A 24,782-nucleotide genomic window follows, 5' to 3' on the forward strand; every position below is an offset into this window, starting at 1 on the left:
CGTAGGGCCGCCGCATAAGTCAGGACAGGGACCTCAGGTCTTGGTGGTGCGAGTGGTGCGACCGCCTGTCTGATTTCATTTCTGATGACGTCCAAGAATGCTGGCGCGGTTGGTTGAGGTGCCACTGCTTGGAGTTGGCGGAGCTCGTCCCGCACGACACTTCTTATGAAGTCTGCGAGGGCCTGCTTCTCGCTGTCAGACCCGATAGAGCATGCCGTGGCCGTTATGTCGTGGCGTTCGTACTGTGACGACCGCTGCTGGAGAGTACGTTCCATCGTGGTCGCCTCACTGATGAACTCAGCCACGGTCCTTGGTGGATTGCGTACTAGCCCGGCGAAGAGCTGTTCTTTAACCCCACGCATCAAATGCCGCACCTTCTTTTCCTCGGACATCGCAGGGTCGGCCCGCCTGAAGAGTCGAAGCATGTCCTCGACAAACATCGAAACTCTCTCGTTTGGTCGCTGGTTCCTAGACGAGATGGCTTGTTCCGCTCTCTCCTTCCTTTCAGCGTTGCGGTACGCGTCGCGGAGCTGGCGGCTAAACTCTTGCCACGTCGCAAAGGAACCCTCGTGGTTCTCGTACCATGTTTTGGCAGAGTCTTCTAATGCGAAGTAAACCCTCCGCAGCTTGCGACCTTCATCCCATTCATTGATGCTGGCAACTCGATCAAAGTGGTCGAGCCAGTCATCAACATCCTCAAAAATGTCTCCGTGGAAAGACCGTGGTGTCTGCGGTGCATGAAAAACATGCGGGAGCGGAGAAGAACATAATTACGACTCCGACACAACTGGCTCGTTACTCACGCGCTGCAAGAAGATTCGTAATATAACTCTGAAGCTTAGAAGCGTGTGAGTGCGGTCGGGCTGATTATGGTGCGCACGGTGTGTATAACGCTGATTCTCCATTAGATGCAGTTCATACCAGTCGTAGCGTTAAATAATAATTTATAAGTCGAACTCGTGAAAATTTCGCAGAAATATCGTTACTGAACGTGCGTAGACGTCCGTGAGTTCACATGTCGTTCGTTATGGACTACGGGCACTGCCCAAATTGAAATCCGACAATTAAATCCGGCTGTTCATCACCCACGCGTCATCGCGAACGCGGCCAGCACCGACGTAGCGCACCTTTTCAATAAGGCGCCAATTCGAAAGGACGCAGAACCCTATAGCAGATGGCTACAAGCGAGTCAAACATCTAGGTTAAAGAGATGCCGACTTTCACATGTTCAGATGACACATGATTCACTTCCCGCGCATCAGCATCAACTTTTCTTGTCATCAGCCCCGGACAGCTTCCACAAAATCCAATGGAAACAACGCTTCGACAGCCACAAGTGCGCCAGCTTGCACTAACTGGCAAGGGAGCCGCAACACAACACCCGCCTGTACAACAATGAAGTCCCGTAGGAGCTGTACGAGCGGGGTACGGAAATAACGCCCAGCACACCTCGCAGCACTTGTGTTGTCCCTCGCAATGATGACTACGCGGTTCTGCGGAGCTCGACGGACAGGCCCCTACGGTACAACAACGCACAGCGCGCCCGTCCCCATCCTCTCCTATACCCTCGCGTCACGCTCACCCCGCACCGGCCTGTCTTTTGTCTTTGGTTCCACCGCGGGTGTCCGCACAACACGTACGTACACAAGGACCCCCCCCCCCCCCCACACACACACACAACGCCACCTCATTACGCTAGTAGCTGCTCGCACGCCGTGGCAGCCACAAACCGCGCGCCGCACTCACGACGTGTGCGTGTCCCCGATTCAATACACGACAACAGCACGCAAGAGGGGTGTGTGGTGACAGTGATGACGTCGTCGTCGACTAGAGCGTCTGTCAGTCCGCCCCTTTCCCACCCTTCCTTGTCAGGGAGAAAATTGAATTGACAGGTGACAAAAAAGGAAAGGGTTTTGAGGGAGGAGAGGGCAACGGTGTGTGTCCTTGCGAAGGGAAGCTAGGACAACAGGGATAACGTCTACGCACTGCATGTATCATAGACATTGTTTAGATTTTTGTGTTTTGACTTGTTTTTCTAGCTAGGTTATAACGCCCGCTTCGTACAACAACTTGCGCGGACTTTAATATGCGAAAAAGAAAAGGAGAGAGCAGTGCTTTCCTTGGATTCATATGGTTCTATATGTGAATTCCTGTACATATAACAAGTTTGCAAAACTTCATCAGCTATACTGCTGCTTTGTTCGCGCAACTTCGAGATCCGGTAAGGTAGTCTATACCGGAAGCACGAATTCGGCCATTATTATTATTGATTTCATGCCAGCAACACCACAACCAATCAGCGTGTAGTTAGTAATCAACAAGAAATACTGCATCTCACCTTCAGCTTTTCTTATAGAGACGCACCTTGCCGTTTCATCAAGGATAAATCCGTTAAAGCCGATACGTGAAGCCTATTAAATAGCTCGCTTGACAACTGGTCACTGCGCATCTCGTCTCTTCCCATTAAGCGGCCACTTGAAATATGAGCATCCAGCCCCGTCTCAAAGGATCCCTAAACAAACAAAATAAAAAGTACGAACCCGTTATTCTCTCCTGGAGTTTACCGTCCTTTCGACACAATTCCTGACGGCATAAGTCTCTTCACGTGACGTCATGTGGAAATAAGCTCTCTATTGGTCCATACACGAGGGATATCAGTTGTGGATTGTCTCCTAACTCGCTTTCACGTGCATTCGCACGCCCGTTCTGCCTTGAACTCGCATGGCTATCGCGCGCGATCAACTGATTTCGCTGCGTTTGGGGCGTTTCAATTGACTGCGCAAGCATATATAGATAACAGCGTGCAGCCGAAAAAAGCGCGAAATCCCGACAGGGTCAATGCTTAGTGCTGACATTCTCCAAGTGTTTCATTAAGAAATAAGTGGCGAGGAGGAGACAGCGCCTGTATGAAGGGTAGCGAAGGTTAGAAAGAAACCACTGTCTCGTATTTGAACACTGTGTGGTTTAGGGGCTCTTTAAAATCATCGAGCGTGGGTTCACGAGGCCAGAGCTGGGTTAATTTGTTTGGCTAGACGGGCGTCTACGTTGTTCTGCAATGCTACGCGACGAGGACTTGCATCGAAAAGCGACGGCTCCTCGCGCGCGTCCGAAACGCTCCAGAGAGCACGCGTCCTCAATTCGACACGTAAACAATGGGCTGTCGGGCGGCGGCGGCGGGACGACCGCGCGCGCATTCGCCTCCACGAAAGCGCGTCGAAATAGGCACTACTATATACGCTCCGACGTTAATAAAAAAACCTTGGAACGACGCCATTTTGCGTCCCCGGGACGTCGTAATTAGACGATAGGCACAGCGTATAGCACGAATTGGAAGCCCCTAAACGACAGTAAGTGATTGGGTATGGACTACGTGCACGCCATATCGGTGAATTATGCATAAACCTACACGCAGCCTTCGTTAAAGTCAACTCGACACGTTCAAATCGGCAAAATGAGTTCTGCGGTGGCGGGAGGGTTAAGAAAGGAAAAATTGACAACCACCCGTTTGTAGCACGAAGCCACATAGAAAAACGAGCCCGCCCTACCCACCCCGAAAGGCGTTGGTAGCGGGTTCGATCCCGGGACCAGGGCGAATTTTTCAGCAACTGAGAAGCTTTCTTTCTGTGAAATCCGTATATATTTCCTTGCGACTTCATGCTCCAAACGAGTGGTTGTCAATTTTCCCTTTCTTAAAGTTCAAATAGGGCCGAGTCGAAAGTGGTGGTGGACCCTAGTACTACGACCCGGCCGTGTTCCACATACACTTCACCAAACGGTTTGGGCCGTGTGAACTCCATCCCTTACACAGGCGTGCGCAAAGTTCGCCATTAGGGAGGGGGTGGTGGAGAGGGGGGAGGACAAACTTTCAATTCACATTATGCGCGGTATTAACATTAGCAGCGAAAGAGTACTTATGGTTACAACGGCAAACATCTAGTACTACGGCTCTCTTGCACAGATGAATGACAGGCGCGCCGCAGCACTGTGGGCGGAAACTTGCATGTTTTCTTAGGTTGTGTAACCGACTATAAATAATCAAACAGGGCCGACTGCTCACGTGTTCGTCCGGCTAGACCGACGGGTCGCTCTTCTTGAGGTCGGCATTCGGCTCGCGAAAAAGGCGTGCGCCGCGGGTCAAGACACAGCGCGACTGGCACGCATACGTCTTCCAAGGCGTCGTAGACGGGTGGCAGCTAACACCGCGGGGCTCGGTGCTACAACAGCTGCTGCTGCTGCCGAGACGTGGGGTGTCCCCAGAGGCGAGCGCGACACGGGAGGACCGCGCCGCGGCGTCGCATGCAAGCGGCAGCTGCGATGCTGTAATTGCGCCGGTATAGCTTGGCTGAGGCCCAAACGCGCCCCATTCGTGAGCAACAAAAACAGAATAAGGAGCGCGGCACCGCGATACTGCGACTCGACGCGGATATTGTGAGGGGCTGCTTTCACGTATCGGCCCGCGATGGCATGCCACACGAAGCGCACTTGCGCACCGCGCGGACGTCCTTCTCTTGTGCGACTGGAGGCGACAAAGCGAGCAAACGTGTTTAAATTGAGCCTTCTTTCGCGACGGTTATAAGAGCGAACGGATACTAACACAGGGTCGGTATACTGTCACGTGGTATGCTGATGAAGGCGGCAGTCAACTCGTAGAAACGAAACTCTTGGCTGAAATCCAAAGAACACGCAGTACTTCTTGCGAGCTAGCAGAGTGCCCTGTTTCGGCAGGTTTTGACCGTTAATTAATATGCTTGTCCTGCTTCAGGAAGCCCAGTGCACGATGCAGTTCACCAAATAGTACAGAAAGCAAGGTACACTTGCGACACTTTTCAATATCTCTAACCAAAATTCAGTAACATCCTGGAGGCGCGGTCAGCGATACCGCGCGCTTTTATATTTCCCAGCCAAGACCGCACCCTTCCACACAAAAGGAACCCGGATCAAAGGAGACAATATTTACCTTCCAAAGAGGAGGCAGTCGCTGACGCGAGTGTCTCTGCAGCGAAAAACTAGCAAACCACTCGCGAGGTCCCAGACATGCACATGAAGAAGGAAAGCGAATCCGGTCTGGCTGGCCAGCCGAGGAAGAAGAAGAAGCAGCAGCAGTCGACTCGGCCCTTCTCAAAGGAACTCGCCGGGCCAAATAAGCATGCGGCCAGTCCGACTTGGAAGATTTAAAGAATGTCCGCTTAGCGCCGGCTCCACGCAACCCGTCAAGCTCTGTTTGCAGGCGACAAACGGGTCTGGATGCAGGCTGCTGGGCGAGGCACCCCAGCCATTCGCTTTCGGCCAAGCTCGGCTTGTATACCTATGCGTGCTCGCGGTTTCGAGACACGAACTACGCGCCGTAGCGCTTTCTATATGGTTCTCACGGTAGATGCTGTACGCGCCATACACGCTTACCCTTACGCGAACGTGGTGTGTCTCTTATGCTTCGCCCGCGGGCACGGCTCGTTGCTTCGGGACACGATAAGGAGTCGTAGGAAAACAACTTTGCGACCAGCGCAGACGCTTATGTATACATTAGGGACCTTGTGATAAGTAAATTCGCCGTTTCCTAAGCTCTCGCTCAGAACTAATTATGACAGCTAACACGATGCTACGTCGATATGACGTAATTGCTAAACGAAAGGCTCAACAGTATAGCACGAAACGTCGCGGCCATAGAACCACTGGTCCATTGAATAATCGAGTTGGCCATTCCAAAATGATAATACGAGGTCTATGAGAAACGTACGTGCGAGAATCGCGGGTTAAGTATTAGCACTCACGCAAAGAGGATACAGTATACACGAGTGTTTTCTTGGATTCTTACGTAGACAAAATGTGTCCGCCGCGGAAAAGAGTCGAACCCAAAACTTCTTCTGGATTCAATGGACTCCTGCAATAGTTCACGAAAGGCATCAACCGAGCGTGTTTGAACAATTAGGGGTGAATGACATAAGCCATTGTGTTAAGAAAAGCCTAAAGTTTCTATTTGATGGCACGTGCTTCAGGTGTTCTGATCACTTCGTGGGTGGAAGAGCCTTATGCAGACACGTGGTCTCAATGAAAGAATATGCCCCCCCACCCCATACCTTCCGTTTCTCTAAGTCCTATTTTAATCCTGCTGACGTTTGGGAGAACATACAAAAAAAGTTACCAGCAGGGCGAAGTCACCAAATCTCGAGGATTAGCCTCCATACAGAACGCAAATCACGGCTATTTAGAGAGTCTAAGCCGCCGCTCACGTTATTTCCATGAGCGTCGATCGAAGCTGTCCCATGTTCTGGTCGTCGGCTGTGACTGGCTTCGAATGCGTCTCGAGTCTTAAAAGATGACCGTCCTGGCTAAATTAAACACCGAACTACAGGCAGACGGGGAACCAGGATATGAGAGAACGACGAAACCGGCGCTATATACGAAAGTGTACACGACGCTCTTCGTACAAGCAAACGAGCCATTTTTGCATACACAGGACTGTATTCATGCGAACGGCGCGTTAGTGTATTGATGCGTCACCGTGTGCATTGAAGCATCACTATACGTATGCACGCCACGCTCGACGACAAAGGTAAGGAAAAACGAGAATCCGCGCGCGCGCGCGCGAACTGCGTCGAAACGCACGCATTGGATCGCCCCTAATTTTGGTCCGAAAACAGCAAAAACGCCCTTCTAAAGCGCACGCTCGTTTCCAGAAAAAGCACTCACACAATCAGTACGAGTCAAGGCACGTGTTCTCTTTTTCGTCTTATGCTTATTTCCTCACCTAATTCGGCGCAGACACGAAGCCACAAGTCGTGAGCGAATATGGAACAAATCCACCCTGGTCACATGACGCTGCCCACGCAGGAGTGTTCAGCTCCCAACCGCTAAGAATCATGCATGCGGACTCGGCCACCTCAAGCTCTATTGAGACTGTTTCTAACACGCGACAAATCTATCAGCCACACATACATGCAGGTATACAGTACACATCAATAACACGCATTCCTGAACCCCGCGCATGTAGTATGTCTACGTAGAAGCGCGGTCCTCTCAGAGTAGGCACCGATTTCTTCACACACACACACGAACCTGTACGCGCGTTCCCACGAACAGAGCGCCGCGCTGAAAGACGCGCTGCGGCGCGTACGCAAGACGGCGCGCGCGGGCGCGTCCGAGCGCGTCGCGCCTCATCGCGCTCGCGCGCGCCAGCTCACGCGCACACGCGCCTCCAAATTTAGTTTTGCGTTCAAAAAAGTCGCCGTTTCGTCCTCGTTCGCTGCTTCCGCACCACTTTCGGTCCACTCTCTCTCTCTCATCCGATAAGACACGAAAACAGCCACGACGCGAGCACCACGGTTCTTCCAGCGCGCTAGACGTTGGGAAAACCTCCGAGCCAGCAATCTAGCGGCTTACAGAAGCCGCAGCTATACAGTGAACTGTACACCGCGGCCACCCCAGAACCCAACGACAACCTCTATTGTGTCGTGAACCGCAAAACGCCGCCGCCGCCGCCGCGTCCGAGCGCAGTGCCTGTGGGAACAGTCTTTTCCTCCGTACGATGGCATGGTACGTATACAGGAACGACTCCGGGCTGATCGCCCAGTCAGGAAGACGCGAGGTCCAGTGTGCGTGGAAAGGCTTAGCATAGCGCGGAGCACGTGCGTATGTAAGTGGACGGCGACCTCTCCCACAGGAAACGGAAGGAAGCCGGTGGCGCGGGGCAACGCGCTAATTCGGCTCTCGCGGAGCGTGCATCGCGCTCTGGTCGCGTTGCGCACGCGATGCAAAACCGCGCGCGGTCAGTCTATAGCGTATGCACGCTGCCTTTGAAGCCCCAGCTTGCGGAAGTACCTTGCTGCGAAGTGTTCTGGCGAGGCAGCCTTTAAAGGGGCACTCCGAAGCGCACCGGTGAATCAGTTCGGGCTATTACGGTAATAGTTAACCGTCCTTGCTCGTTTGCTGGGAGAATGTCCATTATTAACAGAGAAAGCTAGTGCATAACTGCGCAGTATCGCTTAATGTGCCTCATATGTTTACGTAGCGATGTTATTGTTGTTGGCCCAGTGATGCTACCGAGGACTTCTGATTTGGAGCAATTTTTGGAGCAGCAAAATTTCCGTTTTGGAGCACTTTGGAGCAGCAAAATTTTCATTTTGGAGCACTTTGGAGCTGATAATTTTGCATCTGGGAGCACTCTGGAGCAGCGAATTTTACATCCTGGAGTGCACTACAGAAGCATATTGCAATAACATTCAAGCACTGGAATATTACTATGGGGCTCTTATGAAGGCTAGAAATATTTCGATTCATTGCAAATCTCATGGAAAAAAATCATCTCAGGAGAACTCCATACTTCACTCGCTAATGAAAAAATAAGGGCTCATGCAGTTGAGTGTTCCGGATTAACCTCTTCGGCGATTATTTTCGACACTAGCAAATAAACAGAACACCAGTTCAATAAAATTGCACTTTATGAAATAACACTCTAAATACATCTATGTGTTTATCAGCAGATATTGTAGACAAACGCCGTGATGTACAGCAGTGCCTCAATGCCAAAGAGCCACACTGTCCCTAATGCATTCCCCTAAGAAAACTCCAAGGCGAAAGCCAGGTTCTTCTTCTCGATCGACGGGTTGATACTCCCCCTCCTTCTCTGCAAGCTTTCTGCACCTCACTTGGTTTTGCGCTAGCTCCATGATCGGCGCACCGATTACGGAAGCAGTGTAAAGCGACGATGTCGTGATGGCGTCATCACGTGACATCACAATATATGACGCCATGATGACGTCACAAGTTTTGACGATCTATGACGTGATGATGACGCCATCACATGATTATTTTTTGCATCAATCGATTGACGCCGCCGACGGTCAATTTTCGTGTTTGATAAAGCATCTGATGCTTTCGCAATAATATTGCGTATTGAACGTTAACAACCTGGCCTTACATATACCAAACTGTCCTCCACCATGTCACCTCCTTGCCATGCGCGAAACAGCTTCGCTTATCATACACTTCACAGAGTGAAATGGTTCCTCAACTCTTTTTTACATGTTTATTGTGATAACAATTATATGGACGCTCTCCGCGGATTTTTGTCGTCGCCATTGCCGTAATTTTCTGTATAAAGACCAAATTAATAACATTACCACGCGCATTCTAGCCGCGGGTAAAAGCTCGCGAGTGCTGGCGACGAACGCGGCTGAAGCGGAGATTAAGCTAGCCGGCCGCCTGTCTCCGTCGCACGGACAGCGCATGAGATAACATCTTCCCGCGTGCGGGCCTGCCGTCGATTGCTCATCAAACAGAGAGTAAACGCCCCACCCGTCTTTCGTAAGGAGCATGAAAGGACGTCAGGGGAGCAGGGGGGAGTGGGGACCGCATCGTTGGAAAGGCGCAGTCGCTTGCGTGCGCGCCATCTCGAGGCATCAGGAGACGGCTTGTAAACTTGCTGTGCTCTCAACGCTTACTTCGTGTTTAGAGCACTCAGAGCAAGAAAATGCTTCGGTTCCTGGAGCGGCCATATTCCCTTAAACCAGTGTTTTGTTGAGTCATGCGAGATCGAATCCAAAAGAGTTAGCTGCTAGCCTTACTTCGTTTAACAATACAATTTGCTGGTATCGCATTCATTGCTTCGCCCTTAAGCAAAACTGAGTATTTTTACCCGTCAGCTATTGAACCCCGAAAGCGAGAGGCGGACGTGTAACATGGGGTAGCCGCTTCACTGTGGGCCGTCAGCAACGGGCCCGCTACTGACAGCTGCGTATTTGCGGCTGCTCCGACCAGGAGATATGCTTTTATTATTGAGATGACATTTTTAAAAAGCAAGCAAAAATTCGAATTGGAACCCTAGCACGTGAGCTCGAAAGGGCAGGGCCTTTTAGGGGGTATTTACCGCAGAGTGATTAAACTCGGACGTGCTGGTATAAGCAATTACGAAAAAGCTCTTCCGAGTGAAGATCCATGGATAAAGTATATCTGAGGAAAGGTGTGAACGCGTTTCCAACGTTCGCGTGCTCTTCCATAAAAGCGAAGCAAGGAAAATTCGATAATGTTGCATATATATACTGCTACCGATCCCTGATTTGATTCCGCGATGTCCGGAAACAGAAGTGACAGACATTTTAGCAGCACACATGTAGTTATTACTGAACATCCTTACGTGCCGTGCGACGCTTGAAACGAGCTATCAGCAGCGTTTCTAGAACAGACGACGTCCGCCGATGAATCGCCGTCGCACTTTCTCGCTACCGACATGCCTAGACGTCACGAGCCTCTGCGGAGAGCGCGTTTTGCTGTCGAGCCGACTTGCAGAACAGAAGCTGCGTCGGCACCGTGGATGGCATCGTGGCTTACTCGGGACGCACGCGCGAGCGCTATTTATTCAGCGGAATAGTTCTTGGTCCATGGTTGCGACTTTGGCAGCCCCAAGATCAAGCTGAACATGTTCTGACGCGCCAGCCGTGCGATTGCCGGTGATAGACGCCCCCAAACACGAGACTTTGGCGCAGTTTGGCGCAATTTTCGTCGATATTATCAGGATGGCGCAGTAAATACAATTTGGCGCACCTTGGCGCAGTTGGCGCAGGAGTGGAATCACTGTGTTGGCCTCTGAGCATATGGCCCATACCCAATGCAGGGGATTGGCCGAGTAGTGGGTGAATTTTTCCATTTAATATTAAGGCGAAAGCCTCAGATGCCTCATCAAACGCGAAAATTGACCGTCGGCGTCGGGGACGAGTGATGTCCCAAAAAAAAAACATCATTCCGTGATGACGTCACCATACGTCACAGATTGCCCAATTTTGAGACTTCATGATGACGTCACTGTGTCGTCACGTGATGGAACGTACATGATGACGTCATCGCATGGAATCGTAGCAAACGTGGGCCGATATCACGGAGGCAGTGCAAAACCTGGTGAGGTGCCTCCGATCCTGGAGGCAATGCAAAACCACGTTAGGTGCGGATAGCTTTTGGAGGGTAGCGGGGCAGGATCAATACATCGACTGAGAACAAAACAGAAGATGTCTATTGCCTTCGAGTCCTCTTAGGTGAATGCATAAGGGACCCTGTGAGTTTTTTCCGTAGTGCATAATTCCTATATGCTATAGTTAATTAATCTATTGATTTGAAGCGCCAATAATCAGTAATGAGATATTTAAAGCCGGCAAAATTTAGCATGATATTCTCTTAGTCGCAACGATAAATTCTTGCGCATTCTCTTAATGTTTTCCATCTTGTTTCATTCTCTGTTTTCTTTGCTTTCGTTGCTGATATTGTGTGGTGAAAGAATATATGACCATATGGAACACTCACGGAAAGTGCGTACGCCCCCAGGTTTCTTGCGTCACGTCCGTTTCCGCAGCAACAGCCGATCGGCGCAGACACTGAAAGAAATGCATACAATACGATCAGATTACACGGGCATGCGTATACAATAGCAGATGCCGAACAACAGCTGTACGACATTGCAGCTATCACGGATCGATTCGCGATTATTCTTCGTGTAAGAGTCACGATGCCGTCAGTCAGCTAGCCCACGGGTATGTCAAGGTAATGCTTTTAGCACATTGCGGATTAACGCTCACTTCGCATTTAAATACGAAGCACATGCGTATACGCCCCGCTAAGATTACAAGCGCCCAGGTATTTCAAAACACGTAGCTAAATTTGCACGACTTTACGGGCACTCCTTCAGAGACGCTAGAGACGCGCAGTCAACTTGACTATACAAAAAGGCAAGCGAGTCACAATTTTCAATCCGTCGTGGTGACTTTTTCGTTCATGTTTATCCAGACATCGATGCAATATATTGAGGGTATGGCCTAAAGGCACGAAAAGCCTGAGTTAGGGCATATTTTACGACCGCACTGTTATGTAGTTAGCGTATAGGCTACAGCGGCGAGTTCAAGCACAAAGACGCGGGTTTAATTTCCCGTCACAGCGGCCGCGTTTCGACGGGGGCGAAATAATGCAGGAAACGTCTGTTTACTTAGATATATGTGCGCGCCAAACAACCCCAGAAATTAATCCGCTGTACCCTACTACACAACACGCTCCGCAATCGCGTCTATAGTTCCGGAACCTTAAACATCAGAATTTAGATAACTTTCTTTAAATTATCGCATTGTTCGTATATCGATTGCGATATGCGCGCACGCACGCTAGCGCTCCCATTTTGCGGCTTTGTGCAAGCTGTTGCGTGGTTGTGGAGAGCAAACGCGAAGCTAAAACTTCCTATTTTCACAAGAACTTCACTTCCTATGAGCGCAACAAGGCTCACCAAAGGCCCACGTACTTAAATTTAGATGCACGTTGAAGGACCCGGTCGAAATTTCCGGAGCCCTCCACTATACGGCCTCTCTCATAATCATATCGTGGTTCTTGGACATAAAACCTGAGCGATTCTGAAAAACAAGCTTCACTAACAACGCTCCAGCGGTTCGGCCCATCGAGAGCACCCTACCATTACGCATGCACCTACATTTGAATAAGGAAGTCGGGAGCCGTGTCCGAGCAGAAGCTCCTTCGTGAATGTTGATGGCCTAATAACGAAACGCTTCATGCACACACCCGATACTTTCGGATGTGGGGCAACCGCTCCCTGCTTAGCGCGCGTGCGTGAGCGTAACGTATAAACCGCAAATCCTGTCATCAAACCTTTTTATTGCGGTATAAGTAACTGCCCGCCATATAGATGTACAGGTCATTTCTATAATCCCCTCGGCTTACACTGCTGTTCCCTCTTGCTCGGTCTCAATTGAGGGCGGACGGCGGTGTAAACCAGTGGAAGAGCCGCGGCCATTGCCGCTACCAAGCGGACAAAGTAACGTAGCGGCGACGGTCCGCACGCAACCGGGATACTGGAAATCGGAAGCCACAACTGAGGACGAAAGGGGAAGACTCTAGGGAACTTCTCCGCTCCACTAAGCCACGCGACATGCGACAGCACGTGCACCAGGCGCAAAAAGGAAAGGGGGGAGGGGGCGATAGAAGACAAGATTGGACCCATACAATCGTAGGCAAAGACTGGAATAGATACATAAACAATCACATCATGACTGCGCGCGGATAGATTGGACTACAGAGCCCCACCGTGAAAAACTATGCATGAATACACTACACTAACATAATGATAACTGTTCATAACTAGGCCCACACCATGACAGCCTGATTACATGAAGCTGCGCGCAAGGAAGTCGCATCAGCGCGTGTTATGACCTTGGGCATTTCTTTTTTTTTTTCTTTGAGCGCATCGGCATACTGTCACTGTGGGCAGTACCGCTACAATGTTTAATACAGAAACTCTATTTCCGTCAAATTATTCCACGTCGAGGACGTCATCGTAACGTCATCGAAAGTGGAAGAGCCCCACGAAGGCATCGTCTTCAAAAAGTGAGGCCGTATACATCCGGGACATTTTGATGTGTTTTTTGGTTATCTCTCTTCCTCTCTCATTCTTCTCTTCCTAACTTTTCTGTCTCCCCTTATCCATCCCCCAGCGCAGGGTAGCCAACCGAATATTTATTTTCCGCTCAACATCACTGCCCTTCCGCATTAGATTTCTTTCTCTCTCTCTTTATTATAGCGCGGAACACTTTCGCTATGTCACCTATTCCCTTGCCTTACACGAGCACAGGGTCACGCGCGTTTTGTCACCGCACAAACGTCGCAGACGCAAGGCACGACCGCAGGGCGCGCCCGCCGCACATGTACGACGACGCGAGACCACTGCAGTCCCGCCGCGTCTTCCTTCCATTCATTATTTCCTTATCCCGTCGCCGCCACCGCGAATCCCCGCTCGCTCACCCTGTCGGTATATTGCATACCGCGCGACAACGTCGACGGCTACGACTCGACCGGCGGCGGCGTCTAGCTCGCGTCCTTGGCCGATCGCGAACTGGCAACAGCGCCGATCGCCAGTGCGACGCCTCTGCCGCCGGCCGCCCAGCCAGTTAGCCGGGAAGCGATCGCGTCTCGGCTCCCAAGCAGCAAGAGGCTATCGTTCTCCCAATCAGGGGTCACCATCGCCCTGCAGTCAGTAGTCCTTCGCCTTCTCGCTACTACGTCGTCGTTCCAGGGATGCGCCAACCGTCGAAGAGAGAGAATTACGCCGGCGGCGACGTGAAACTCCAATACGTGCACACTCCACTGGCGCTGAGCAGCGCTTGCCACGTGTGATGATGACACCCCCTCAAAGCGCCACCGGCGACAAGAAAGACACTCGAGCCACCGACACTCGTTAACAAAGTCCCGCGCAGCTCTTGCGCAAGTTCACGCAAATCTTATCGCGGAACAAGGGAAGGGGCCGCGCGTTTTATATACCGACGGCATTCTGATAGCGATGCCGCTCTTGACAGGAGTGCCGCTTTTCGTGCACCCTTCATTCAAACTTTGCCGAAGAACTCTGTGTGTGCGAGAGGAGTGTCGATAGTGCGTGCCCGGCTGTTTTTTGTTCTTTTTTTTTAAAGTATTCTTGAACGAGTGAGAATGGACACAGTTAATGATTGGGGCTTACGTCCCAAAACCAAGGTATGATTGTGAGAGACGCCGTAGTAGAGGGTTCCGTATATTTTGACCACCAGGGGTTCTTTAACGTGAACCTAAATCTAAGCAAAAATGAACGCAGTTGTTTTGGTAGGACTAAAAATTACGTTTACATGGTATGTATCACATGCCCAGTGGCAATGAACAAGCTGGTAAACGAACTGAACTACAATGAAAAAAAAAAAAAGTCAGACAAAGTAAAGAACACATATGCTCAGCGTACCGCAGTTGCAACACAGTTATGCATAAGCGCGAAGCTTTCAAGAGGTTACGCGATAATTATACGTAATCACGGACGAATGTCCAGGCAACACAATCTCAATCCTGCTCAAACCAGATGCGCTATGCGCTACTTTCCCATCCGGCAAGAAAAGCAGGAAAGAAAGAATTAGACCCGAGCCGGACATCGTTGCACGCTTTCTCAGCCCACCGAAAAGATACGCGCCCCAGTTTTGCGAGCGCAGCTCGCTACGCGGCGCGAGGCATCGCACTGGATTCTGGCTTCCTGCGTCGCATCTCCATCCATCAACGTTCCAAGCGCCGCAATGGCGCCCCGCGCGTTAATTCGAGAAGGAAGGCGAGCGAGCTGGCGATGTGGTACACTACAAGCGGCGTAAGAGAGAGGGTCAGGTATATGCTCCGTCTCAGTAATTCCGTGCAGCGCATCGAAGGTTACGCGCGGCAGCTGATAGTCAGCGCTGAGTACCGTGAGTTCACTGTCCCGTTTTCTACGCTGCTCTGCATGCAACTATGTGGAACTTGGCTTTGCGAGCGAAGCACTTATGATGAAGCGGTTAGATTGCCCTCGTTATTCGCGCCTTCCATTGTGGTTTGCACTGCACTGCTCTGTCATATATTAAAAGTAAACATATCTAACACAAAATATACAGTGAAGTAAGCGTGAACACTGATATTGCATTACTGGGATTAAGTATGTGAATTCCTATTCCTGTGTTTATTTGCATAGTTTTGTGATTGTTGAAAGTTTTACGACGACGAATATCATTTAACAGAAGAGGGGCAGGCGGCGCCACAGATATAAGTACCAACTTCTCCTAATAACATTGATTAAAAAAAAAGCACGGAAGACGGAAAGCAAAGAAGCAAAGGAACAGGAGGAATAGAAGAAAAGACAGGGGGGTTATCCAATGGATAATCTCTCAGTTGACTGCGCTGTTTAGGAAAAGGGTATCGTTTATACAAGAGGAAATAAATTGCAAAAGAAAACAAGTGAACGAACATGAAAAGTACTACTACATGAGTGGCTATATGTGGCAATACACTTGTGCTTCATAAAGAAATACGAAGCCAGGGTTCAAAAGCCAACCTCAGTTATCTTTAGCCATGCTCAGTGTTCTTCTCCACTTAACGCGCGATAAGGGCACAGAAGCGATAAGGAAAACGAGAAGCAAGCCTATGGTTGGTTTGTGGATAAGGGCCTAACTTTGTCTCTGAGACCACACGTTCCGAAGAAGCGTAAAAACGTGTTCAAAGTTTTCTGCACTAACGACGGTCCCGACAGGGGTCATTTCGTCAGACGTAGGGTGGTTGCTAAGCCTGTCTAAAGTGTTGAGAGTCCTTGATCTGAACACACTGAAATAAATGAGCACATTCCCAAATGAGATGGCCCACTAAACTTATACTAGAACCGTATATGTTCTCAGTAACCCGTAGCCGTATTTTATGGCTGACGCAAGCCCCATAGGCTTCGAGGCACTGCACGGATTTACTCAGACGGGTGTGGAGATGGCAGTGAAAACTGCGGAACCATAAAGCGGCTTTACGGAACCATGCGGACGCCGAAACAACGAACGTGGTAGCGAAAGAAAAAACCGTTTAAGGGAGGAGGAAGGAAGGAAGGAGGGAGAGAGAGAGAGGGTGGGTGCTTTTAAGTTCACCTCGCCAGCAACCTCGTCAATTCCTTTCGCGCCTACACCACGCGTCCGACCTCTCGGAGATATGAGAAAGAAAAATAAGTCGGTGAAAAAGAGAGACCCAGTTACACGGGTACGCTCGCGGTCAGCCTAGATTTCTTTTTTTCTTTCTCCTGGACGACGGCCAACGGTCGAGGAAAGGAAGTCACGGCGCAAAGCGTGCTCTATGGGCTGGCTGCGAGCGCCTCGGCATCCGACTCATAGGAAGAACAGAGCGATTCATCTCGTCCTCGCTCTGAAGGACGACGATTAGGTGATTACGTTAAGAATTTTACATGTTAAATTAAAACGTTAGAGAAGAAGAGTAGATAATGGGAGATCAAAGAAAAGCGAGAAAAAAAATTATGGAGCCCTTGTCCTTGTCCTATCCGGAAAATCGGGGAAATAGTCGTATACACGTGCCTGACGTACTAGTTCGCTTCTTTCTTTCTTTCTTTCTTTCTTTCTTTCTTTCTTTCTTTCTTTCTTTCTTTCTTTCTTTCTTTCTTTCTTTCTTTCTTTCTTTCTTTCTTTCTTTCTTTCTTTTTAACGCAATGCGCAATGCTCCCACCTAACTGTTTCCTTCCTTCCATGCCGGAAATTGTGCCTTCATCCACGTGCTCAGCAGCGCAGCACTTCAGTTGCGACAGGCAACAACGACGGTCATGCGTTCAATATCCAGGCAGCAACGAAACGCGGCAACACGAACTGACGAGTCACCCCGATAAAAGATCGGATTGCCGTATCAGAAACGGCTCATCGCCAAAGAGCCCACGATCGAGAGAGCATCTATTATTGGCATGCAACGACGCATGCAAATATGCACGCAGCGCACCTTCGAGGGACCCGTTCCTTAACGCGGACGGCGGAAGGTTTTTCGCGTACAACGCCACCACCGAAATCTGCAGCTCATAAAAAACTTCGCTTGAAAAAAAAAAAAAAACTTGCGCGCAGTTTGCGCTAAGTCGCGCAAAGCTTTGCACAGCGAAGCGCGGACAAGTCGCCGCTCGTCCTCCCCGTGACCGACACGTCTAGCTTCGAGATGCGCGGCTTCCTCCTCGGCAGTACGCAGCCAGACTCGATGTCTCCCTCGATGGGCGTGGCTTAGCTACTGCGCATGCGCGGCTTGGCCAAGTGGTGCGGTATCTGGTCACTAGACGACGCGATGTTTTCTTCCTCTTTCTTTCTATTTCTTTTCTCTCTCTACTTCTTTCACTCTTTGATTGACGTTCCCTCCGTCTCTTTTATTTCTGCATTTCTTTGTCCATTTCTCTCTTTCTCATTCTTCCTGAGCTTCGCTTTACTCCCTCCCATCCTCCTTTCCCTCCTCCTCAACACCACATCTCTCCTCATCACGCTCACTTCCCTTTCCCACCCCCTCGCTACACTATACAAAGGTATGCGCTATGCTGTGCTAGCGTGCCTGGATAGCCGAGTGGTTAGGACAGTCGCCTTCGGCTCGAGGGTACGCGGGTTCAAATCCTGCCTCGCGAAGAATTTTTTTTTCGGCAAAAATTTGTCTCTTTCGCTTTCTTTGCATCTTTCTTTTCGTTTCTCTGTATGTTTCTCTCTGTCTTTCTCCCTCTCTCTCACTCTCTGTACTCGTTCCCAGGTAGCCGCACAGTGGCACATACTCGTTAAGATGGCGATAGTTTTCTGCGATCGACTCACAAGGAACGATTCGCTAAACACTTTTCTGTTGAAAAAACATGGTTGATCCCCTCTGTCATAGGAATCGGTATAACACGAAAGTGACACGTGTCTTCACAGAAGTACTGCTTATTGTGTAGTGATATATGAGAGCTTGTACAATGTCTATTCGTGTTTGGCAGCTATAGCACCGTTTGACGTGGATGCACCCATGTTGACAGCATGTCTATATCGCGACGACTAATGCCCATGATCATGATTAAACCGTTGCGCACGGTAGCTGAAGGTGTGAACATGTATTTGGACAGAGCGAATCGTGAATCCCGTGTAAGGATGATATCAACAAGCTCACAATCAACATTGGTACCCGGTATGCACTTCTTCAAAGCGTCGTCAATTAAGGAGATAACGGCACGGTGTGCGCTTTCTAGTAAAGGGTAGCCGACGCCTGTGCTTATGCATACATAACACACACTGCGCTTCAGCAACACGGGAGGTAGAGGTTCGTAGCCTGAGCCGCAAACGCGTGCGTCCCGCTAGCCTCTGTCTCGCAGGCGCTGCTCTCGCTTCACCAAGGCACGACATTCGCCCGTCGAACTCGCGTCCTTTCTGCAACGCATATTGCAGCAGTTTTGTTAGTCGGTGCTCTCGCAATTGAAGCAGTCGGCGGCGGAGAAATCCCGTTGGTGCACGTGGGAGCTGCACTACTCCGATGAGCCGACGCACGCTAACACGAAGCCAAAGGCAAAGAACGTAACTGCGTCAAGGGTGCCTCGGCGACGCCAGCTCTGGTATCGAGACGCTTTAACCATGACCTCCAATATCGCGTGCAATCTCGGAGTAAGCGCTAGTAAGCGTCGAGCGTGAAGTTTTACTTCTTTTCACATCTCACAGACGGCGGCACCGCCCCGCTCCGCCTAAAGCTCCGCCCGCCGCGAAAGAGAATGTGTGAAAGATATAAGGCGCGTTCGCGCCGTGTCTAGCATCTCCGGAGTTAGCTTAGTCGGTAGTGAGTCGGGCGCTCACCATCGCGGCCGCAACGTCGTGGGTTCGATTCCCAGCGGGGTATCGTTTTCTTGGTTTTTTTCTTTCTCACCCGTTGGCGTCCATTTTATCAACGTCATATCCGTGACGGGTGTACTTGGTGGACCCCGGCATAAAACACTTTCGTGTTAAAATAAATGAAAAGCTCACAGGGTACCTTACGCATTCGCCTAAGAAGACTCGAAGGCGAAAGCCATGCTCTTCTTCTCAGTCAATGTATTGCTTGGCCGCCGACGTCGACGGTCATTTATCGCGTTTGTTGAGGCACGGCCGCTGGATCAAAAGCGCGCTTGATCCAGCGGCCGTGGTTGAGGCATCTAACGCTCTCGCCTTAAAATAAAACAAATCTCGTTTCACATCTCAAAGCGACGCGCTACCGGTTTTGGTTCGCGTAACATTCCGAAACGTGGTCGAGCTACGGCACTTCCGAACCTTTCGGTATACTAGTTTATCTCGAAACGTGTCACACTCAGCTCCATCCACATAGACGAAAGCGAAATATTCGGGTACTTCAGTTATCTCAGAGTACCGAACTGCTAAGCCGTTTTCGTGCCGAGGGTTACGAATGCGTTATTGCAATATTTACGAGCAGCAAGCCTGCATGAACGACTGTACAGTACTGACAGTTATATGTCATTCTGTGATGTGAACGGCATTGATTGTGTGCATGTGTTTATCGGCCTTTTTTATTTTTTTATCTTTCGGTATTACCCGTATAGTGCGTCAGAAAATTATTATAGGCTCACTAACCTTGTGATTGTTAACTTGGGGTGCTTGCCCTCGTTATCGAATCAATCGTTCCCTAGCGCATGCAGATTGAAAAGAAGACTTCTAAGCGAGGTCTACAAGACACCTGCCACCAGCGCCGCAAACATCTCTCCCACGTAATCACGAATATCTTATCAATACCACGCGACAACCAACATATTCGTTCAGAGAGGCACGACCACTTCATCGCAGACGGGCAACCCGACGGCATGCGTCTAATATACGAATTTTATACGTCTTGTAAACGACCTCTGATAGACGTCCGACTACAAACGGCGCGGAAGCCCTCCTCTGAAAGGCAAACAAAGGCGTCTCTCTGTCACGCAACGCCTTCGCCCAGGAAGGACGCGACAAGGGGGCGACGTGCAGACGCCAAACTTGCAGGCGGCGCGGGGCGCAGTCTTGTCGTCGTTCTGCACGGCTGCACGCCGCGACACGTTCATGCACCGCTCCCGACGCAGCCCAGCACTGCAGCTATTCGCTCGGGCAAGCGCGAAAACGGCACCACGCCCCCTGCGAGCGCGCACAAAACACGGGGCGCGACGACGCCAGACGCAAGCAAGTGAAGCTTAGAGAGAGACAGGACGTTAAAGTAGAGAAAGTTAAAAGCGGAAGGAAACAGAGGAAGTCGCGAGGACGTCTGTCTGCTCATCAGCGTGCTTGCAGCTAACGCGGCAGCTGCGCAGCTCATAGGGACACTAAAGTGAAACAAAAAATTTGTTTACACTGACAAGTTATACTCTGTAGACTGATAAATTATAATCTGAAAACTCTAGTGTCGTTAATTTACCTTAGGTTTATTATTAGATTAGTCCCGCGAGACAAGGCACAACGGGCGTGCTACTGCATGGCAGAGCAGGGTAGGGTAGGAGACCATTCCCAACTGACATACCTCGTATATAGACCAATCGAGAACTTATTTTTACTCACGACGTCACGTGAACAGATTGCTGGCGTCACGAATTGTGCCGAAACAACGGGGGAGAGAATAACGTGCCCAATTTTCGTATTTTCAGAGGTTGTTTAAGGGGGAGAGGGGGCTATTAAGAGCGGACGTAAATAGAGGAAGTAGCGAGGACGCGTGGCTACTCATCTGCGCGGGTCCTTGCAGCTAACGCGGCGGGGACGGGTAGTTGCGCGGCTCAAACCCGTTTTCGTCTTTTCTCGGAAGTGTGACGTGAGCGCATAGTGTAACCATCCTGGGACTACTTAAACGCACGATTAGAAACGAGGAAGGCCAACGCGGTGTTTTACGTGCGAAGCAGGCAGCGCGCCACGAGGTTATGCTATTTTGGAAAAGCACCGCGTACTTGACGTTGGTGTAGCTAATGTTTTGGTTTAAAGGGGTTACAGTTTAGTTCCCCCCCCCCCCCCATCTTTCGAGGGTATTTAACGGTGCTGTGCTAGGCTCCTGAATTAATATGCATTTTACCCTGCATTTTTCTGCAGTGGCCAGGACAATGGAGACCGTGAGGCAGTTCGTCATATCAAAAAGAAAATCGGGGCAACTACGCACTCGTGGCGCGAAGACTGCGAAAGCAGCCGAGCTGGTGGCGTTGCTACCTCTTTTCCCTCATTTCCATTTCCCAACCCTTGCTGTACCACACTACACAAGATATATATGTTATGCTTTACCCTCTCACCTTCTCATTTCCCTCCTTCTCAACATCACTTCCCTTTCCCACCCATTGCTATACTATACTATACTGTACTATACTATACTATACTATACTGTACTGTACTATACTGTACTATAATGTATATATTCATTCATTCATTCATTCATTCATTCATTCATTCATTCAGTTTATTTAGACAAAAAGGCAAATTTGCCTGGGTTGAAGGAACTATACTTACTATACTGTACTGTACTGTACTATACTATACTATAAATGACTATGCTTTCTTTTTTCTATCTCATTTTTGTGCCTGTTTCTTTCTATCACTTGCTCTCACACTCCGTACTCCTTCTCTCGCCTTCTTTATCTCACTTTCTTCCCTTTCTTTCTCTATTTCTCTCTCTCTCGATGTACTCGTTCTCTCGCCCATCAGAGTTATTGCATCCCACGCCGGACAAATCGGCGCACGTGTTCCGGGAGCGAAGCAGAGCATGAAGAAGAGGACGAAGAGAGTGCGTTCCGGTTCATGATGATGATAGCTTTGAGGTCGCGCCACGCGGCGTAACGAAAAGCTCAACAGATTCGCTGTAACGATGCGTTGCGCAAACAATACGTCACTTGACACTTCTTGCACTTTTGCGCTGTTTGCACGTAATTTCGAAAATGTTCGCTAAACGGGGGGTAGTCCGTGGGTTGCTATAGTTCTGATTTCGTTAAATCGAAGTGCGATCGTGTTACATGGCGTCGTGGCGCGTAATGTGTCGGGGTGGCGCATACACGGAAGAACACACGGGATTACAGTTCTCATCGGTTGTCGTATAACAAATATACCAACACTATCGATCAAAGATTGCCGTTATAAATAAAAAAACACAGACAAAATCAAAAATTACACCATCTCCCGCTAAAGGGGACCATGAGGCGATGCGAAGCCGGAGCACTTGCGCGATCGCGTTCCGTTGGCGTTCGTTGGGCATGCTACCGACCTCGCGTCGTGGAACGCGAAGAGGGACGCTACGCGCGTTATATCTTCCATCTAGACTGGCCGTTAATTCTCACAGGGCGAGCGGGGAACGCGGTCGACAGGCGGGTGAGAGGGGGGCAGCGTAGGAGTGGAGAGAGAAGGGGAGGGGACGCGCATGCGCTCGAGCTCATCGCGGCGTTGCGCAGGAGAGAATTGTGGCATGTCTAGCCCGCGTTTCAGAGGAAGAGTGGAAAGGGGGAGGGGAGAGGGGTATGGGAGAGGAGAAGGGGGAGGGAAAGTGGAGAGGGGAATGGGAGAGGGTGAGTGGAGAGGAGGTGTATGGAGAGGGTATGCGCATGCGCAGTAAGGGTGGTCACGCCGCACACCACCACCACCGGATTAATATAGGAAGAGAGGCGGGCTATAGCAGCTGCCTCGTTCCTAGAAAGGACACCATGCACGCCTAACGCGATTGAAGAAAGAAAGAAAGAAAGAAAGAAAGAAAGAAAGAAAGAAAGAAAGAAAGAAAGAAAGAAAGAAAGAAAGAAAGAAAGAAAGAAAGAAAGAAAGAAAGAAAGAAAGAAAGAAAGAAAGAAACAGACAAAGAAAAACGCCAGGCCTGCTTTGAAACCGCAGCACAGTCACAGCGAAAGCTGGAAGAGCGGCGTTTCTAGAGCCCGTTGTAAGCTCTCTTAGGGCTACAATACAACTAGACTAGAAAGGTACCCACTACGCCATAAATCACAATTTTTGTGAAGTTGGGAAGCACCTACTAAGCCATTATTCGTCATTCTGCGGAGAAGCGAGGCACCAGCTACACGTCTGTAAGGCATTATGTGCACTTTGTTGACGCGACGACTGATGACGATGAAGAATTATGGCTCAGCCATTTGTAACGGGTTGGAATCTTTAAACGGCCCACCAGTTATGTAATTTGCATTGGTTGACGCCCGCTCGCTATTTCCCTCTCCCGTCATGCTGTATAACATACGTTGACGTGGGAGAGAGACGGGGGGGGGGGGCGAATAACTTTACTGAGACCCCGAGGAAATGGATCATGCGCTCATGGGCTTCCTTGCCAACCAATCCAAGTGCACTTGCGAGGAACCCACTACGCTATAAAGCACTGTAATTTTACTGAGACCCCGAGGAAATGGATCTGCGCTTATAGGCTTCCTTGGCAACCAATACAAGTGCACTTGCGAGGAACCCACTACGCTCTAAATCATTCTAATTTTTGAGATGTAGGGCAGCAGGCACTGTGCCATTTTTCGTCATTTTACGGAGATCCGTGGTACCTGCTAAACGCATGTAAGTCATTATGCGCACTTTGTTGATGCTGTGCCTGATGACGACGAAGAATTATGGCAGAGATCTTTGTAATGGGTTGGAAGCATTTCACAACCTACTCGTTGCGCAATTCGCATTGTGTGACGCCTCGTTACAGAATTCGCGTTGTGCGACGCTTGGTGCTTATTTTACTCTTCTACCACGCTATATTGCATATGCTAATGTGGTTCCTTCCCGACATGAAGCCTGTATAGGACCTTTTTCCAAAGCAGTTTCAAGCACCGGCATGGCTCAGAGGTTCAATACTGGGCTCCCACGCAGAGGGCCCAGGTTCGAGCCTCGTTCCATCCTGGAATTTTTTTCTTATTTCGTTGTTTTTCTTATTTCGATCGATACTGGTTACGGACACCGGCGGCGGCGGCGGACAACTACGGCGCCAAAAACGGCCGGTGAAATGATCTCATAACAGCTTTCGCTGTAAAAGAAAGAAAGACCGAGTACAGCAGTCGAATTAAGCGGGTTCCCGAGGGAGGGCAATCTCGTGACACGACTTGACAACTGCAACGAATCGATCGGAATATAGCGCGACCGGCAATTTTCACCCGGGCGAGGTGACACAGCAGGGAAAAAAAAGCAGAAAAAAAAGTAAGGCCGCTGAGGTGCAAATAACACAGGCCAGCCAACGGGGTAATACCTTCAGTTCGCGAGAAGTCGGGGGTTACCGAAATAAAGTAAAAAGAACACGGTGACTCCAGGGGCTAAGCGGAAACGGTACTTTTGACGAGCCGCGCAAGCAGTAGGATGGAACAGGAACACAGAAAATCTTTCTTACTGCTTGCGGAGCACGTCAGAAGTTCAGGTAATGAACCAGCTAGTCTGCGAGGAAGTTTTGCGTCGAAAGACGCATGGCGACCGATTAGTCAACGTGTCGAACCCTTACGTTCAGAGTCAAAATTGAATCGACGCTTTCTTTCTTTCTTCTTCTTCTTCTGGTCTTCTAGCAAATGCTCGTGGACG

General features: G+C 50.0%; 1 protein-coding gene across 2 annotated transcripts in view; it reads right to left on the reverse strand.

Annotated features, from left to right (window-relative positions):
• LOC119404946 (uncharacterized) overlaps nucleotides 1-24,782 on the reverse strand; it is a 244,579-nt gene that overhangs the window by 153,408 nt on the left and 66,389 nt on the right. The window contains exon 2 of one of the 2 annotated variants that reach the window (XM_037671671.2): nucleotides 11,287-11,357. The exons of the other annotated variant lie outside the window; for it this stretch is intronic. The gene's annotated coding sequence lies outside the window, so the exon portion shown is untranslated. The remainder of the gene's footprint in view (nucleotides 1-11,286; nucleotides 11,358-24,782) is intronic. 2 annotated transcript variants of the gene reach the window in all.

The sequence above is a fragment of the Rhipicephalus sanguineus genome, chromosome 9 (assembly GCF_013339695.2).
Source record: "Rhipicephalus sanguineus isolate Rsan-2018 chromosome 9, BIME_Rsan_1.4, whole genome shotgun sequence".
Taxonomy (NCBI): domain Eukaryota; kingdom Metazoa; phylum Arthropoda; class Arachnida; order Ixodida; family Ixodidae; genus Rhipicephalus; species Rhipicephalus sanguineus.